This window comes from Mus musculus, chromosome X (genome assembly GCF_000001635.26).
Source record: "Mus musculus strain C57BL/6J chromosome X, GRCm38.p6 C57BL/6J".
Taxonomy (NCBI): Eukaryota; Metazoa; Chordata; class Mammalia; order Rodentia; family Muridae; genus Mus; species Mus musculus.
This window is the reverse complement of record NC_000086.7, coordinates 109,116,055-109,136,647: the sequence shown is the minus strand read 5'-3', so window position 1 is coordinate 109,136,647 and position 20,593 is coordinate 109,116,055. Positions and strand designations below refer to the sequence as shown.

Genomic DNA, 20,593 nt, shown 5'->3' with positions numbered 1-20,593 from the left:
CACCTAACAGTCCCTGGTGGAGGAGGGTTATTTGTGAGATCAATTCTTGTGAGTGATGCTTACACCTTTAACTTTTCTTACTCTCTAAACCAAATCTCTTTGTGTCTGCCAAAAAACAAAAGTGAATCATGACCTCATTGAAAGGCTAGACAAGCTGAAAACCATTTACTCTCTCTATAAACACAACTGCCTTAGGCATGTTGATCCTGATTCAGTGTTGAGTTGCTGAAATAAATCAAATCTCATTCAAGATTTTTTTTAAAAAAGTGGCAATGGTCAAAGAAAACCTTATTAAACATACAGTACACAGGGTTAGCAGTGTAGCACAGTGGTAGAGCACTTTGTCTACCATGCTCTAGGCCCTGGGCTCATATCCCAGCACCATAAAAAGCGTAATAAATAGGAAAGAAAGACTCTAATGCCTAGTATAAAAACTGAAGTGTTATGTAAACAAAACTTTTCCTTTTAATTTTTATTTTATCACTTATAAGATCATGAATACCTTAGAGGAAATAAAATTGCAGGAATTAAAAATATTCACTTTATATTATGCTTTTTAAAAGTGTACACCTTATTGCCACAAGTGTACCCCAAATCTGTTTATGTTCCAACAATAACCCACATATCCAAAAGAGAGAGGTTGGAATGAATATATACATTTGTGTGTGTGCGTGTCTGTGTGTCTGTGTGTGCAAGGTTTATAATAACAGTAAAATATATTTCATTAAGAAGTACAATAAGGAAGTGACTCATTCTAAGGCATCACCTGGTGATCAGATGATACTAAAGTTGCTGAAATATACCTAAAGTGTCATATGTATAATTAACCATAGACATATATGGAGTCCCTGATAATCATCAGTTTCTTAAAAATTATTTTGCTTTGTTTCTTGGCAAATATACAATTTCCTTCAACATGCATGGGTCTTTGAAAAGGTCTATATGATAAACATTTGTTAATTGACTGCCCTCCAAAAGATCCAACAAGCAGCTGAAAGAGTCAGTGCAGATATTTGCACCCAACCAATGGACAGAAGCAGCTGGCCCCTATGGTTGAATCAGGGAAGGCTGAAAGAAGCTAAGACAAAGGGCAATCATGCAGGAAGACCAGCAGTCTTAATTAACCTGGACCCCTGAGATCTCTCAGACACTGGACCACCAAACAGACAGCATACACCAGCTGATATGAGGCCCCCAACACATATACATTAGAGGACTTCTGGGTCTGTGTTCATTCAGAGAGGATGCACCTAATCCTCAAGAGACTGGAGGCCCCAGGGAGTTTAGAGGTCAGGTGGGGTGGGGGGTGGGGACATCCACGTGGAGACAGGGTGGGGCAGGGCGGAAGTGTGGGATGTGGAGAAGTTAGAGGGGGGTGGGGGGGCAGGGAATGGAATATGGAGTATAAAAAATAAATTAACATTTTTAAAAAGAAGCTTAAAAAACAAAAAAAATTCATTACAGAATTTGGCAAGCTTTTAACACTGATGCTTTGGTGACTTTGTAGAAAGTAGAGCAAAGGCAACAACCTTGTAGGATGAATGAAACTCCTTATAAATATTTGTATTTTGATATAAAAACACAGAAAGTATTAAAAAGAATAACTTAAGGTTCCCTGATTTACTGTTCTTACCTAAATTAAGGCTTCAAATATAACTAGCAATTTTCATTTTTCTTCAGAACATGTTTATATATAATATCCAGCAAACTAACCACCACCCCCATATTCTGTAGGGAGAGTAAAATATGCAAATGCAATTTCTGTTTCATAAACATTTAAAATTTCAATTTACCATACTTCAGTAAAATACTCCTAAATCCTTACATGTCTGCTATTACACTAAGCACTTTGCATAGCTCATGTTAGTTAATGAGCAAACAGTTTGCACAGCACTTAACTCTCTAGCCAAAAACAACACAGCTAGAAAATGGTAGAAAAGAGAATTCAAACCAAACAAACTGAAACATACAATTAAAACAAAAATACTCATGTTGACTTGAAAAATCACATTTTCAATAGTTACTCCCACTTAATATACATGCTGTCAAACACATTTCTGTGGGATTAATTTATTTTCAAGTCCACATCTGAAACTAAAAATAAATTTTAGATGCTATTGCATAAAATCATCCACCAAACTATTTTATGATGATTAGAAGAGTATTAGGTTCTTGCTTCATAAAAAAATCCTAGGAAAGTTCTTTAATTGAGTGTGTTTGTTAAATCCAGCAAGGTTGTAAGATCTATATAAGAAATTTAAGATTAGGAGCTTAGCATAATCAAATAATATTTTTTTTTTACTCTTTACCTAGTGGTATGCTATGAAATGCACTCCGCTCCCCCGAAGGTACGCTGAATGCATTCATTTCCCAAATAAAGACACACATTCCACGCATTCAGAAAATGGCTTGCTGAAATAAGTCACATTCTATTCAAGATTTTTTAGTCAAAGAAAAACAACTGAGCATTTTCACTACAAAATCCTTATGAAAAGTAAAAGCATATGAGACAGGGACTCTGATATGTGTGTGTTAGTATGAAAATACAAGGAATGCTTTGGTTTGGTTGGGGGGGCTGTCCTTGATTAGTTTTGATTTTATAAATATTCAGAGCTCATCTATAACAAGTACTCAGTTAAGATGAATACTGCAGAAGCATATTCTATCACTGTGAAATGCATTTACATTAAGGCCTGATTTGCGAGGACCTGGAAATCCTGCTTTCTTACAGCACCCTATGCAACCAATTTTACCAAAAGCTAAGGCACAAATATTTGCTGTAACTACTCCGTGTGTGTGGAGAATTACTGGTAATATTATAAATCTGTCCACGCAAAGAACAGTTACAATCACTGTGTCCTTTTCTAGCAAGATGCCTGTACACTGCAGTAATTTTTCCCTTTTGACTTTACACAGAGAGGAAAGCCACAACTCCCTCAGGACTGAGAATGCATTTCTCAGAATGCTCTACTCTGGAAAGCAAAGGTCTCTGGTCTCAGCTGATTCATTAGCATATCTAGTCCCTGAAAAAAGACTCTCATATTCTTCCATACAACCAAGAGAATGGACAATTTTGGATACATTCACTGCATACCTAATAACAAGAAATCTAGAATCCCTGGGGAAAACATGCTTCATACTTGCTTATGAATACAGTTGACTGAGAAAAAAGAAAATTAAAGTAAATTCTGATTTTTTTTTTCAAAATGCATTTATGGCTACTTATAAAGAAGCAGAATTTCACCCTGAAAATTTGATTCCAGAAAGAAAGACTTTAAGTTTTGTAGCCTTAAGTGAATCAGGCTGATGCATATAAATAAATGCGTGCTATAACTAATAACTTATTTTTAAAGAGAACAAGGAGCTGAGCATCAGAGTGCATGTCAGTAATCCCAACCTTCAGGAAGCTAAAGCAGGAGGATCAACACAAGCTCTAGGCCAGATTGGTCTGCATAGTTTATCTCAAAACTAAAGTGGGGTCCATGTGCTAGGGACATGGCTCAATGGTAAACCATTAGTCTAGCAAGCATGCTGCCCTATATTCAATTCCCAACACTGAAAAAAAATGGGGAGGATGGAATACTGAATGAGCTGTTTTGTCTGGATTGAGAAGTGCATTTACTGTCACTTTTGTCCCCATTATACTATTGCCTGCTTTCCTGTTCTTGCTGGAACCCTTCTCAAGATATTGCCCCTCTGTGTCCCTCTTCTACTTTCCTGGCGTTTGTGTATTCAGGGGATCCACTGAGTTTAATTAGAATTGCTTCTGTGAGCATGGGTGGGAAGCTATTTGCTGGGCCCTAGGCAGCTTATCAGTGTTTATGTCACAGAAAAAAAAATCATATGCTGAGCCTCAGGAAACATTAATTGTCAATATTCCCTCAGAGAGGATTAGGGTTTACTGGGTCCCTGGCCTATCCATGATGAAATGTTGGTAGGCCCAATATTATGCAAGCCTTGTACAGATAACTATAGCTACAATAACTTCATGAGTTCAACAGCTATGTTTTGTCCAGATGTCTTCTTTTTGTTGCACATTCTGCCTTTTGTAAGACATTCCCTGAGTGTTCGAAAACATAGCAGGCTTCTTTGTACTATTCTTTTTTTTTTTTTTTAATTTATGTTGGCTACACATGCCACTACCAGCACCAGCACCAACACAACCACCTCTACCACTACCACAGATCCTCCTTCACTTTATTTGGAACAATGTCTTTGCCTTTGTCTTACAGACCCCTAACCAATACCAATTCCAAACATGGACCCTTCCTTTAGAAAGCCAGTACAAGTACTGGCTGTTCTCAACCCTTTGAGACATGGCCTAGTTTTCCCAGGTCCTCACTCAGTTCTCTGTGTGTGTGTGTGTGTGTGTGTGTGTGCACGCGCACGCGCACGTGTGTGCGTGTGTGAGAGACTAATTTGACTAATTGATTTTTTTCATGATGTATATCTTGTATAAAATGCAAAAAAAGTGAGTTACATTCTCATGGATCCTAACCTAATAGCTCTATGTCACTTATGAATAAAATTTTAAATATGACCCATCCAAGATTCCAAAAACAGATGGTTCTCGTATTACACAGTAAGAGACAATGGAATGTTTATAGAACACTCAATATTGCTTTTCTTGTTCCTGCTCTCAGTAATGTTCATTCCCTTCACTTAATAATAAAAGGCTTGCTCAGTTTCTTAGCTCCAATTCTAGTGCAGGCTCCTGGGTCATTTCTCAAACACACATTTCATGTGTTCTTTCATACTGAACAAGATACAGGACATTGTCCACATGGGGCACAAAGAAATGAATATAGAACGATAATAAATCTGTGCCCCTGAGTTGACTATTAATGTTCTAAATTAGATACACCAATAAAAGAAAATTTATGCTGGTCATATAACTAACTGGTCAGGGTAGAAACTCAACACACACACACATACACACACACACACACACACACACACACACACACACACACACAAAATAGAGACAGCTTGAAGCTATGTCAAAACCAAAGATGGTAAGTTGAAAAACCAAAGAAATGCCAGGCGTGGTGGCACACTCCTTTAGTCCCAGCACTCAGGAGGCAGAGGCAGGCAGATTTCTGAGTTCAAGGCCAGCTTGGTCTACAAAGTGAATTCCAGGACAGCCAGAGCTATACAGAGAAATCCTGTCTCGAAAAAAAAGAAAGAAAGAAAGAAAGAAAGAAAGAAAGAAAGAAAGAAAGAAAGAGAGAGAAGGAAAAGAAAAGGAAAGGAAAGGAAAGGAAAGGAAAGGAAAGGAAAGGAAAGGAAAGGAAAGGAAAACCAATGAATTATCAGCCAGAAAATTGTATGTACTACTTCAGTAAGGCAGAGTTGGTGACAATTCTTCAATGGGCTAAAAACAAGTGGCAGCAGACTGTGAAACTACTTAACTACATATATACAATTAATATGGGTTATTGACAACACTGGAAATGTGAGGACAGGTGGGCAGGAGCAAAGGAGGTTATGGCATATGAGAAAGACAAATGCCACTGATCAGATACCAAGGGGCCAAATGAAGATTTTGAGCCCAGATCAACCTGTTTTCACTATATCAACATATTCCCATGCCTTAATGTGACCAGGAAGTGTCAAACTAGCATTAGGAATCTTCATTTTTAAAGAAGTCATCTAGGTGGCAGTGGACAGTCACATGTAGGAAACAGTGACTATTGTATCTTGAGGCTAATTTACAACATTAGTTTTTTGCCCATTTCTTACTAACTTTACTAACATTTTTCAACTGAGGCAATTTTCAAAGACAACTTTTCAGACAAACTCAGCTCCCGTCAAAGCACACACATTCTTGTGCCACCTAAGCTCCGAGTTCTGATGACTAGAAACACTCTCAAAACTTTGTCAGTGTGCACTTGCATTCTGAGACAGGCTAGGCTAGGAACTAGGGGCCTATGCCCCACAAATTACAAGCTTATACATTCATTTTCTGGGCTGAAGTTAAACATTATCAGCACCATAATGATAGCAGTCTTGCATTTATTGAGTGGCTACTATATAGAATACACAGTGGTAAATGTATCGCATTACCATTTAGTCTTCAAAAGAGCTCTGTAAGGTTGGTATTAGCATCTTCATTTGATAAAGAAAGAGTATCTAAGCCAGGCATGGTGGTATATGCCTATAGTTCCAACACTCAGTAAGAAGAAGCTTTTGCATCAGTAGTTCAAGGCCAGCTGGAACTATGAGTTTGAGGCTTGTGAGGACTATAAGATCCTGTATAAAAAGACAGTCTCTAGGATAAAAAAAAAAATTAACTACCAGGCAAGAGTAGTTGGAACTATCAAATAAGACTTGAGTCCATGTAGCCAAAGACTGTGCTCTGAATTGCTCAATTCTATGATGTGTGGAAATCTAAATGCCTCATGACTATTTGACAGCTAATAAATATCAGCAATAATTACTGGAATGAATTTATGGCACTACGATCCAACTGTGTCACATTCATACTTATTTTTGCACTCTTCATAATAAGTAGGAAACTGACCCAATCTAGAGGTTCATCAATAGATTATCAGGCAAAAAAAAGTTACATATACACAATGGAACTATTCATTCATTGAGGAAAAACAATAACATTTTCAGCAAAATGGATAGACCAAGAAACAATTATGTTAAATGAAATAAGAACAGCAGAAAAGCAAAAGCTTCATGTTTTCTCACTTGTGATGGGTGTAAATTTAAATCTGTGTGTATGCACATGTCTAGCTCATGCAACTATAATGGAGACCATGAGAAGGGAGGAAGAGATATTAAAGGAGGGACACAGGCTGAGGAGGGAGGAGAGCACAGGTGACACAAGAGCTAAAACATGACTATTTGAGGCACAGTAAGGAGAGTGGCAAGAAGACTCCAGGTAGGTTGGGGCAAGGCAATGAGTAGGAGGGATGAATAAACATATTCACATATTATGCATGAAGACAACATAGACCCAATTATGCTGTGTTCTAACTTAAAAGATTAAGTTAAAAATAACTCAAGAATAATCCAAAGGGTAACAAAAAGGGACCCAGCCCAAAGTCCCAACTTATAATCCTTCATGATATTTAAACATACTCAGGAAGCAAGTATAACTAGATACACACAATCCTTGTCATATTACTATGCGCCTTAAATCCAAAAGACCCTTAATTATTTCAAAGGGAGATAGATTTTTCAAAACAACAACAACAAAAGACACTAAGTGGTAGCAAAGGCTCACCTGAGGATTTTGAAATTCCTGTAGTCAAGTCTTATTCAATATCACACTTCCCCTTACAGCAAGAAAGTTATCCGTGGTATAGGATTAAAACATCCGTAAAGAACATTTTGCTGTTAACGTAAGTGGTAAAGCAGTATTAACAATTACCTCTACAGTATTAACAATTATGTCTGCTAGCCATATTTACTACAGAAATGTCAAAATTACACCAGAAGAAGAGAATTATTAAAAATCTTAAAAATAGCCAGGTGTGGTGGTGTCCACCTTTAATCCCATCAGACAGAGGCAGGCAGATCTTTAAGTTTAAAGGCAGCAAGGTCTATATAGTGAGTTCTCGGATAACCAGGGATACAATAAGAGAATGTCTCAAAAAATACCCCCCCCAAATACTAAAAATAACCCCTACACTGAACTGTTCATAAATGTTTTATAAAGTCATGAAAGGAAAAGATGAACCAGTGAGATGTCAAAGTAAAGGCAATTGCCACAAGACATAAATAACTGAGCTCATTCTCAAACCCATACAGTAGAAAGAGAGGGGAATGGCTCCTGCAAGTTGTCCTTTGACTTCCACACATGTACTGTGATATATATTTTCTCTTCTCTCTCTCTCTCTCTCTCTCTCTCTCTCTCTCTCTCTCTCCTCTCTCTCTCTCTCTCTCTCTCTCCTCTCTCTCTCTCTCTCTCTCTCTCTCTCTCTCTCTCTCTCTCTCTCTCTCTCTCTCCACATGCTATGATGCACAGTTATACACCAAATATAAAAACTATTTCTAAAGGACTTAAAAGGAAGCTGGGCCTAGTAGTGCATATTCTTAATCCCAGAATTTGGAAGTAGAGGCAGACAGATCTTTGAGTTCAAGGCCAGCTTGGTCTACTTAGTGAGGTCTAGGCCAGACAGACAGAGAGCTAAATTGTCAAGCCTTATCTTGAAGAAATATTTGTACATAATACCACATTGATTGTACGTTGTTTATCAATGTGCTTACGTGAGAATAGTAAGTTGTTTCTGAATTGCTCAACTATTTGTAATGGGAACCTGCTTCTCTAACTGTAATTTGAATACAGAAAAGCTAATCAAGGAACCATATACATTTTTATGACACAATTAAATAGATCATTTGGAACCATGCAAAATACTAAAGAAGAGACAGATATGATGGTGCACAACTCCAGTTGGAGACATATGTTTAAGTCTATTATACTTAAAACTCCAAAAGAAAATAAAAAAGAACAGGAAAACTGTTGCTAAGTGTGGTAGCATGTGCCTGTAATACCAGCTGCACTTAGAAAGCCAAGGTAGAAGAATTGGAAGTTTAATAAAACTGGTCGGACCACATAGTGAGATTTTGTCTCAAATGGGGGAGGTGGCTGGCGCTCAGCAGAAGATCACTTACTTGTCCAGCAAGCCTGAAGGCTTGCATTCAACTCTCAGGACTGCTTTCAAAAGGAGCCCAAGGAGCAGTTAAATATTAACAGTCAAGTGGATGGAAGATGAAACAATTCATCAAGTGATAGAAGAAGAAAAACAGATGTCTCGACAGGATATTCAAAAACACTGAGGCAAGAAGATGTGCCTGCCAAATGGGGAAATACAAAAGCAAACAACGTCTCCTCTCTGCACATTCCAGGCTTATCAGTTCAAAGTAATACTTTACTTACCAGCATTAACTGTAGCTAAGTCCAGTCAAGTGCTAACTTCAACAATGCCAATTTATAGCTATGGAGCCTGGCTTTGCGATCACTGTCTATAAGACCTGGGGTCACCTAAATGCTCTTGAGAGTTGGTTCTCTTTTGTATAAAATCCATACCGATGTAAGGAATAAATGAGGGGGAAATTTGAGCGTGTCTGGCTTCATGCCTAGAACTTGAAAGGAACTCAGTAAGTGGAAGTCTTCTACACTCGGTACTCCTTTTTCCTACCTGTGCTTCAGTCTTTTGCCAAAGTCCCATCATCCTTAGACCATATTTAGATATACTTATTTTTCCTTCTCTGTATTATTTTTTAAAGTGGATTTTCTAATACTATAATTACATCATTCTCCCCTTCCCCTCCCTCCCTCCAAATCCTCCCATGTGCTCCACTACTTGTTCCCTTTCAAATTCATGGCCTCTTTCTTTTTATCATTTTGTTACTTTTTTGTTACTCTGTGTGTGTGTGTGTGTGTGTGTGTGTGTGTGTGTTCCTAAATACATAAATGCAACCTGTTCTGTCTGGGTGTTACTTGTACGAATTATTTTTACCTTGTCCCTTTATTATTTTTGTTTTCATTTTAAGTAAGCAAATAATACATTAGATATCATTATGACATTTCAAACAAATTGAACCTTGTGGTTATTGTAGCAGTGGTTTCTAATCTATAATGCCAGCAACTCTGGAGGCTATCCCATGAGAATTGACTTATAGATAATGGTGAGGGACAAGGGTGGAGGAGACAGTGGGGATATAGGAATGAGTTATTATAAGGAAACTGTGAAGCTGTATACACACAAAGCATATTACTTCAAATTTGCATGATATTAAATAAACTCCAAATTTACTTAGAAGTATTTACTAAGTTGATGGCAACTTTATATTAGTATTTATTCTTTCAATTAATGAGTCATAAAAATTCAATAACTACAAGAGACTTTCTAAATTAAGAAAAAGCAGATCCCAGTATACAACTGTAGGGTTATACAATGTTCTCTAGTGAGAGTCCTGAGACAGTCATCTTGAATACAACATTTACGAGGGCATTAAATTCAATAATCAGATGAAAATGTCTTAAAGCAAGTGCCTTGGTTTAGTTTGTGTTGCTATAAAAGAATAACACAGGGGCTGGAGAGATGGCTCAGTGGTTAAGAGCGCCGACTGCTCTTCCGAAGGTGCAGAGTTCAAATTCCAGCGACCACATGGTGGCTCACAACCATCCGTAACGAAATCTGATGCCCTCTTCTGGAGTGTCTGAAGACAGCTACAGTGTACTCACATATAATAAATAAACAAATCTTTAAAAATATTAAAAAAAGAATAACACAGAACAGACAGTATATGAAAAACAAATTTGTTTCCCTAAATTATAGAGACTGGTAAAGGCTGTTTGTTGATTCTGCAAAAAGAATCATAAGGAAGAGAAGAGGGAGGGAGGAGGAGATTAGAGACTGGAAGAGGAGAAAGAAGAAAACACCCCAAAACGGCTGAACACATCCTTTTATACATCATTCACTCTTCTCATAGCATCTAACCAATGCACAGAAGCAGGGAGCTCGTGAGCTCCTAAAAGTCTCCTTCTTAGTACTATCACAATGACAAATTTCAACACAAATTTGGAAAATAATCCAATACTGAAAACATAGTAGAGATAGTTGAATTAAAACTTTAAAGTACAAATAAATACAGAACAAAGTTACAAAATCTTAAAGCCCTGCTGTAGCAGAACCACCATAATGACGAGGTGAGAGAGGTGAGTCAGACAAGAGAAGGATTCTATCCTGGCTCATAAATCTATTGAGGATTTGACCTCAAATGCCTAAAACAGAATGAAAGACCGGGTCCCATTTCACAATACAAAAAGTGTTAAGTAGGATGTCCAGCTGGACCTCCAAAATGTAAGCTGATCCATGGCACAGGTGCTTTCAGGGAGAAAGGGCTTCCTTTGGCAAGAAAGTAAAAACAAGAGACAAGAGGCAGCCCGAGGAGGGAGGGCTGGCTAGGCAGAAAGCTGAAGTTCCTAAGAGCACCAGCTTAGGGAGAGTGCCAATTAAGTAGTAAACTCTTATTATTCTGAAAGCCTGCCAGGTGGCCCACATTCTTTCTCAGAAGGCAAACAGCAACACCTTTGCTCCATCATCATCACCACCACCCACCACTAAGACTATTTAGTGCTTACTGTGGGCAACAAACTACACAGCAAGCCTAACCTTGTTTAATTGCTCCAATTCTGTGATAAGTATGTATATTACTTATATTTTCTTTACTGAGTTCTAGAGGGAATCATATATATGTATATACATATATACATATATACACATGTATGTATGTATGTATGTATGTAAGTATATTATGACATATCTGGACAAAGATTGTAGAAACAGTACAAAATTTTCAGATAGACATAATAATAAATAATAATAAATCAAGTAACACCATTGAACAATTACTATTTTAAGCAATATGCTAGGCATATTATCTGATTTTACATTTTAACAGAAAAGGATTATATCCTCATTTTACTGAGGTTTACAGGGGAGAGTAACACATACATATAGACAGTAATATACACATATAAGGATGAATGCAAATATTTAGCATTTCCTGTATAACAAAAATCAAGCTTAATATTGTATGCATAATCATGTTTAATTTTACCTGACAGTACCTGCAGAAGATTGCTGCCATATCTCTTCTAGTTTGTCTTCTGTTGCTGTTATAAACATTATGATAAAAAACAACTTGGAAAGGAAAAGATCTATTTCTGTTTACAGCTTACAGTACATCGTCATGCAGGGAAGCAAGGACCGGAACTGAAGCAGAAAACATACAGTGATAGATATGTTTAATGTTTACCTTCCTTATGCTATCTCTACTATGATTTCAGCATTGGATTATTTTCCAAATTCATGTTGAAATCTGTCATTGTGATAGTCCTAAGGAGGAGACTTTCAGGAGCTCACGAGCTCCCTGCTTCTGTGCATCAGAAGTGGGTATAAGAAGAGTGAGTGATGCATAAAAGGATGTGTTCAGCCCTTTTTGGGGGGTGTCTTCTTTCTCCTCTTCCAGTCTCTAATCCCCTCCTCCCTCTCTCCTCTCTTCCTTATGATTCTTTTTGAAGAATCAACAAAAGACCTTTACCAATCTCCTTAATATAGGGAAATAAATTTGTTTTTCACATACTGTCTGTTCTGTGATATTCTGTTAGAGCAACACAAACTAAACCATGGCACTTGCTTATACATCCCAGGTCCACCTGCCTAGTGGTGGTACTGCTAGCAATAGGCTGGGCCACCTATATCAATTAGCAATCTGTAAAATGCCACACAGACATACTTATGAGCGAATCTAATAAAAGCAATTTCTCCAATTGAGTCTCGCTCAGTTAAGTCTAGTTCGCAGATGAAGCTAAATAGTTGATATCTTTTACTCAAAGTTACTACTTTTATAACTAGAACCTTCTGGAAGACCTTTATTAACCATTTTGTGCCTTCATTTATCTTTAAAGAGATTAGTATAACCTATGAAAGCAATAAAGCCAACACAACCAGAACTGAACACAACCAGACATTTGGAATTTATGCAAAATATGTTTTGGTGGTCCTGGCAGCTCATGCCTGAAGCTAAAGCAGAAGGATCCAAAAATCAAAGGATGCTTAAGCTTCCAAGAGAGAACAGGGATCCAGGAACAATTTAGCAAAATGAAATGTAGGGATGACAGACAGATGGAAGGACAGAGGGAGGGAGGGAAGGAGGGAGGGAGAGAGGCAGGCAGGCAGAGAGAGGCAGGTGTAGCTCAGCAGTGCAGCCTCACACCTTATATAAGGTGTGATGGCCAAGAGTGATTCACTAGTACTGGAAGGAAAACCCAACCTCTTTAACCCCAAATTAAAGGACCATATATACTGTCTGGTTTTTCCTTAACTCTAAATATGTATTATTTTGTTATACTACCAAGCCAACTTTCCTTTCTCTACCACCAATTGGGTGTCCAATAATCAGATTACACTTTTTAAATACAATTGAACATTTTCAGAAAAATTTTGACTAGTTCATCAAGAACTTGAATATCATCATCTAACAGTAATTTGGTAAAAAGAACAACTGCTAGGCATAGGATTAACTTGTTAAAGCAATATAACTGCTTCTTAGCACAGAACAAAAATCCCATAATATATTACTAGTTTGTTTAGATCACCAGGTCCAAATGTAACTGATCACACATATGAAAAGAATTTGCCAAAACGATACTTTAGTTCCTCCATTCTAAAAACTATAGCAACTAACATTTTAAAATATATTAGTATATTAAAAGAAAATGTACATCTTCTCCTTTAAAAGTATACTGGTCAATAACACTGTTGTCCAGTTATTTTAAATGATAAACTAAATTAGGAGTATTTGTTGACTCCAAATTTGCAAACAAATCTTCAATTTCAAGTCCATCTTTCACAGATGAGTCTAGTTAAATTCCATTCACTTCACCAGAAAACAATTTTCCTGAAAGAGTAAGAGCTAGTAAATATTCTGTTGATAGGCTTCCACTAAAAGTTTGAATGTATTTACACATGAGAAATTTCCAAGACAATCCAACATGACTTTCATAACTTCTCCCTGAAGAAACACAGAACACTAACTAGTGAGTGACTTATTTCATCATATTAACATATTATTTTTAGCAGAAGTCGCTCAGCAAACTAATTTGAAATCCTCCTGTGTCAAAATTCATATGGAGGAACAGGACAGACTAATTACAGGGTAGTTTTGAATTTGTATCAGTGAAGGAAACTCAGCTGTCCCCTAGCTTGGCTCAGAGTCAAAGTACAAACACAGGAATCCACTAGTTTACCTTATGTGTCAAGTGTCAGTAGGAGTCAAACATTACAGATAGGAAAGAACACAGCTTTATATAAACAGCAGAAAGGCCAGGAGTACTAACAATGCTTTAAATGTATGGGAAGTTTTAGAGCTTCTAACATCTGCCACTATGTCTTCAAGGTTCTACAGAGCTCTCCTCTGACTTCCACATCAGTTTTATTCCATTTCTTCAAGCTGTTCCAGCCATAAAAGATAGTGCTCATATTTCTCAAATATGCCAAACTCATTTCCTTTCCTAGAGCTGTCAGTTGTGGTTCCTTTACCCAAAATATTAACTTTACTGCACACTGTTCAGCTAGTTCATCCTTCTTCCTTACTAGGCTTAAACATCACCTTTGCAGCATGACTTGCCCAGACCACACTATTTAAAGCGTGTCTCTTGTTAGGATCCCCAGCTAAGCAGTGCCCTAGTTCTTTGTGGCACTATCACAAGTTGAAACTATAAAGTTGAAACCACATTCTTTCATTCTGTGTTTTCTTGTTCAACATCTATGATATCCTTTGGAATGTAGACTCAGTTTAAGGACTATATCGATCTTGTTGATAATCCCAAGGGCCTAACACAAAAGCAAGCATGTTGAAAATACTTAAAATGGAGCTCCTTCCCGGCCCTGGAGTCCACATGCCCCACCCCCCTGCGGTGTCCAACTGAGAGCTGCAAGCCTGGGATGATCCCTGGCTTCTTTTCGCATCTCTCCTCTGAGGAGCAGCTGGGGCATGGGCAAGCGGAGCTAAGCCAGCAGGGTCACTGTGCAGACAGCAGAACTAGTGCCTGGTGGGTGCTCAGGTCCCCAAGTGCCTACTACTAGTTGGTGGGTCTGCAGGAACAAACCTCATGGACCTGGTGCCTGAATTCTTTGGAAACTTTATCTGTCTTGGGGGGGGGGGGGTTTGCTTTGTTTGTTTTTGTTTTTGTTTTAATTTCTGCCTTTGCATCTGTGCTTGGTGAGGGCGTTTGCTGGGCTCTCCTTTTGAGCATACAAACCACAACATCCTATGCTGATTTTCATGTCACATATTATTAATGCTCAGGATGCTTCCAGATGTACAGCCAAGATTTGAGATTTAGCACTCAGACCTTTGAGTCAGGAGATAGGAAGTCCTCCAAAAACAAAAACCAAAAAACCAGTGCCTCATATGAGCCCCCTCACAGAGATTTGATGGGGCAGCAGAAAACAGCTGAAACCCAAGAGGGGACAGTGCAGATTCAGAAAGGTGTGGTGGCTGACCCAACTAGTGTAGCTATTGCCAGCATCCAATCAGCTGCCACTTTCTCCGACCCCAATGTCAAGTGATGTTCAGGGTGATCCAGGTGTCTGAAGGGCAGCTGGATGGCCAGACAGAGGACTGAGCCACCATCAGTCGTTACCCTGCCACTCAGTCACCCAGGCAGTGATCCAGGGAGCTATCACCAGTGAAGATTGCTTTGACACGGAGGGAGCAGCTGCTGAGACACATTATACGTATTTCCCCAGCACCACAGTGGGAGATGGGTCAGAGGGTACCACATCTGGGAGTACAACAGCTGTTATTACCATCCAGGGCTCAAAGGCATTACTGGGGCAGGCAACCCCGCCCACCACCACGGGGTCCATTCTTTGTGATGATGTCACCACACGAAGTATTGCAGGGAGGGAGCCAGCGATCAATTGCCCCCAGGACGCACCCTTATTCCCCGAAGTCAGCAGCTCCCAGGACAACTGAGATGAGAAACTGAGAGCTCAACATAACGAAGTGGGGCACAGCCGCTGGGACAAGATCAACAACTGAATTATACAGCTGTCCAAATCGCCCCAGACTGCTTCTCTGGAGAGCATCAAGTCTGGCCAGAGTAAAGGTGCAATGCTGTCCAAAGCCTGTGATTATATCCAGGAGCTGCAGCAAAGCAATCACTAGTTGTCTGAAGAGCTGCAGGGGTTAGATCAATTGCACCTGGACAATGATGTGCTTCGGCAACAGGTAGAAGACCTTAAAAACAAGAACGTGCTACTACGGCCTCTGTTATGGACTAGAGATTGTCATCAAGAAAGACAGCAACTAACTCTGGGGACTCAGCGGCTTTGGGCCAAGAACTGCAGATCGGCTAGGAGCAACAGGCTAAACCCATGGCCCTCTCCTTCACTGCCGACTTCTGGCATGGGACTCAGGGGAGTTTGGCAAGTGTGTTTTCCCCGTGGCATGGCAGGCTGCAGTGAGTGGTGTGAAGCACAGTGTGGACGTGCATCAACAGCCTTGCCTGCTCCCGCCTCACAGTCCCCGAGCTTGGTGTTCCTTCGGCACCTGGCATGTGCTGTCTTCTTGGTGGACACTGGACACATTAATCTGGGCTTGCTTAGAGTGCCTGGGAGAGGGTCTGTGGGCCTAGTACTTCCACTGGTTCCTTTCTCTGGAGCAGAAGTTAAGATAAACACCTGAGTACTCTGGGGAGCAGGCTTCCTCAAGAGGTTGGAAAGGATGCTAGCTGGCTGCTATCCCAGGAATAGGAGAGGGGCCAGTGAGCAGCTGAGGCCTCCACAGAAGGTTCTGGAGCCAGGGAGAATTATAGGCAGGGGCGGATTCACTGAGAGCCTTCCCTGTTCTGGGGATGGTTCTTTTTATTTCTTTACTTCTTTTTAAAGATAAAATTGTTTAGAGCCACAAAAAAAAAAAAAAAGAAAAAAAGAAAAAAGAATGAAAATACTTAAATCACACTTACTTATGACAACCTTTTCGTGGAATAGGCGTGGAAGTGCTAGTATTCTCCTTTTCAAGTTAAAGTCATGGGGGTTAGTAGAAACTAAGGAAAATATGAATCACGGAACTGAAACTCAACCACTAAACTTCCCCTCCCTGTCCATACTCCTTCCTACCATGGTATAACTAAAATTTCCCTAGTGACTAGCAACCTCACATCATAAAATCTGATGACTTTTCTACTCTCCGGAAATTAGTGCTAGGTAGTAGGTATGAAATCAAATCACATGTTTATTTTTAAGATGTTTTATTATTCGTGTGTGTGTGTGTGTGTGTGTGTGTGTATGCAGGTAACTGTGGAGTCCAGAAGCAGACATCAGACCCCTGGCCCTGAAGTAACAAGCTGGAGTTACAAGGTGCTGGGAACCCAACTCTGGTCCTCTACAGAAGCAGCAGGCACTCTTAACTGCTGAGCTGCCTTTCCAGTCCCAGAGTTCTTTAAAAAAAAAATATTATTGGTTATTTACATTATTGTCAGAAGAGGGCTCCAGTTACTTTCAGACCACTTAAGATGCCTAAACTAGTGGGCTCTGGTCTATCTAGCAAACTAGCCCTGTGACTTAAACCAATGCAAATTTTATCCCCTTACAGCTCTCAGTGCAATTTGGCATTAGACTGACAGTGATAAACTCAAGACGGTGACACAGCTGTGTACTTCTAACAGCCCTGGTGGAAATTCCAATTTCTTTATCTTCACTGATCTCTAGGGACGAGCTACACTCCTTACCTTAGGACCCCATCATCACATCCCTCCATCCTCGAACTTCCAGAGGAATATTATCTACTTCCCCTCTGTCAATAAATTTCTCTCTGCCCTCTTATAAGAATACTTCTGATTACATTTATGGCTCACATAGACAACCCAGGAAATATATCCTATCTTAAAATCTTCAATAAAACCTTCAACATTTCCTTTTCCATATAAGACACACAGACAGCTTTCATATATTAGGACCTGGCTGTCTCTGGTAGGCATTATTAAAGCAAGCTACAGAATAAGACTGAATCGGTGTATACTCCCAGGATGTATCTACTAAGCCATGAGTGTCTTGCCCACAGCCATATGGCTGTTGTAGGTTGTTACTGGTCCTCTGGAAGAGCAGCCAGTGCTCCTTACTGCTAAGCCATCTCCCTAGTCTACTTGTTTTCTTGATGATAATCATTCTTGTTAGAGTGAGAAGAAGTCTGGAAAAACTTTTAGTTTCTGTTTTCCTGACTGCTGATGATATTGAATACTTTAAAAAAACTATTTATTCACCATTTATATTTCTTCTTTTGGGGATTCCTTTCAGTTCTTTGGCTCATTTACCTATTTATTTAATTTTTCTTGAAGTGCTTCTTTTTTGATACTTAGTTTTTTGAGTTCTTTGCACATACTAGTCACTAATCCTCTGTCAACTGGGTAGCTGGTATAAGAATTCTCCATTCTATAGGCTTCTTCTCTAATCAATTGATGGCTCTTTTTTTTACTGTACAGAAACTTTTTAATTTCATGAAATCCCATTGGTTGAGTGCTGTTTTTATTTCCTGAGCAATCAGGGTCTTACTCAGTATGTCCTTACCTGTGCCTGGGCATTGGCATGTACTCAGTTTTCCTCTAGAAGTTTTGCATCTTGATCAATACCGTTTTCTCCATCGTGTGTTCAAGGCTACCTTCTCTGTCCTCTCCTTGACCCATTTTGTTGGTGAGAGTTTCCAAGGAGTTGTTTATTTAACAATTACAGCATTTCACATTGTTTTTCTCTTCAGTATTTCTATCTCTTTCTTTAGCCCATCTTAGCAGTAAGGAGCACTGGCTGCTCTTCCAGAGGACCTGGGTGTGATTCCCAGCAACCACATGGCAGCTCACAACTGTCCAGTTCCAGGAAATCTGATACCTTTTTCGGGCCTATGTGGGAACCAGGTACACATGGGATGCATGGACAGGCATTCAGGTAAAACACCCACACACATAAAGTAAAATAATATTTCTCAATTTTTACTTGAAAATATACACAAACCAAGAACAAATGAACACAAACGCTGGAGAGGTTGTGGGGAAGGGGGAATACTTATCCACTGTTGGTGGGAATATAAATGGGTACAGCCACTATGCAAACTAGTGTAGAGATTCTCAAAAATCTAAAACCAACAATACTGGTCCTATGCATATACAAGGTGTCCGTATCATAGCAAAGATAATTAATTGCACATCTGTGTTTATTCCTGCTCCATTCACAATAGCTAGAAATGGGATCGGTCTATATGTCTATCAACTGATAAATAGAAGGTGAAAATACAGTACACTCAACGAATTTTATTCAGCTGCAAAGAAAAATGACATTAGGAAAGTTGAGGGAAAATGTATAGGACTGGAAAATTACTAAGTAAAATAGCCTAGTCTAGAAAGAAAAATACCATATTTTCTCTCATATGTGCATCTTAATTTTTAATTTTTTAGATCTAGATTTAGATTTATGTTTTTAATACAGAGTATGTATACACAGAGGTCAGGAGGCTGGAAAGGGTGCATGAAAGGGTAGAGAACTGTAAAACATATATGATAGGAAAGTAGGTGTTGAAAACTAAGGAAAGGATAGTAACTAAAACTGAGGAGATAGGGAAACTTACAGAAACTCACTGCTTTATATGCTAGTTACAAAATATGTATTTTTAAATCAGGAATTTAAGGACAAATGTCCCTACATTTGGATGAGTGGACCCTGCATCCTCAGAAGAGAACATGGGATAACAAATGAAAAACTCATCGCCAGGTATGGAATAACCTCCCCCACTTAAGTTTTCAACACAAGATGTTCTAGAGGCTCCCCAAACAACACAGCTATTACCATTGCTCTTAATTACCCTCTAAAACTAGTTAGTAAAATCCCTCGGCTAAAGACACCACACACTCTGGTTACAGGACATCCAGAGATCAAGTGGAGTTTTTCTGGAAATACCCTGCCTGCTGAGTAGCTTTCATAGTACCAGAAAGTACTGTGTGGGGCCACTGTGGGACAAAAGTTATCAATAGTTTTATCCAATGGAATCTGCATGGTACAATAGCAAGCTACTATATACTGTGTGGCTACTTCCTGATATAATACCAGCACAAGTATTCCTGGATTACGAATTGCTTTCTGATTGGCTTTGAGGTCTGCTCCACAGGAAGGAACTCATTCCTCTTCAAATCTAGTCAGAAGCCCATGGCTAAGGAAAATCACAGGCCCTAAGGGGAATCCACTGCGCTTGTTCTGCTTAATGAACAAGTTATCAAACTGCCTTCTGAACATTTTATGTGTATAGATATTCATAAACCCTACTCTCAACCTCTTCTTTCTGCAGTGAACAGCACCCACTGCAAAGATTTATAACTGTCTAATGTGCAAGGAATAATTTCTATTAAGAGCTTATCCCCAAATAAGTTATTTATATCACCTCCCCAGCCCAGCTAAAAGCAAGCTAAGGAAACATCACTTAAGAGTACTTGGAATATAAGAACTTGAAGATGGGGAGAAATTCACTAAAATTCTGTCTTCTGGGTGTGAAAAGACCACAGCACTCATGGACTAACAGCAATTGTGATTACCTGCAGACGGCCTGCACAAGGTCAAGCCGATCAACATTCAACCATGAATGGTACAGGCTCATTGAGGATCTGCCCAGTGCTGAAGAGCTATTGGTAACTGACAGCTGCTTGGAAAAGGAGCTTGTTTTTGTTGTTGTTGTTGTTTTGTGTTTTTTGGGTTTTTTTTGTTTTTGTTTTTGTTTTGTCTTTTTTTTTTTGAGGGATGTTTGTATGGATGTAGGCGGGTGGAATCATACTTATAGAAGTGCAGGCAGTACTAACAGAACTCAGTGAATTATTTACAGACAAGAAAATGAAGGTGGGAAGGAAATATATGATGGAAAGGTGAGGGTCCAATGGAGAAAGAAGGGGAACTTAAGTTGAATATGACTAATATAAACTGTGTACCTGTATAAAGGTGTCAAATAAATAAAAATATTCTAAAGGAAAAAATGAGAAATATGAAATATGAGACAGAAATACACTGGGTTCCTTTTGTGTTGGCTA

General features: G+C 39.0%; 1 protein-coding gene and 1 pseudogene across 1 annotated transcript in view; one reads left to right on the top strand and one right to left on the bottom strand.

Annotated features, from left to right (window-relative positions):
• Sh3bgrl (SH3-binding domain glutamic acid-rich protein like) overlaps positions 1-20,593 on the bottom strand; it is a 67,061-nt gene that overhangs the window by 25,820 nt on the left and 20,648 nt on the right. The gene's annotated exons all lie outside the window — the stretch shown is intronic.
• Positions 14,869-16,044, top strand: Gm14869 (predicted gene 14869; annotated as a pseudogene).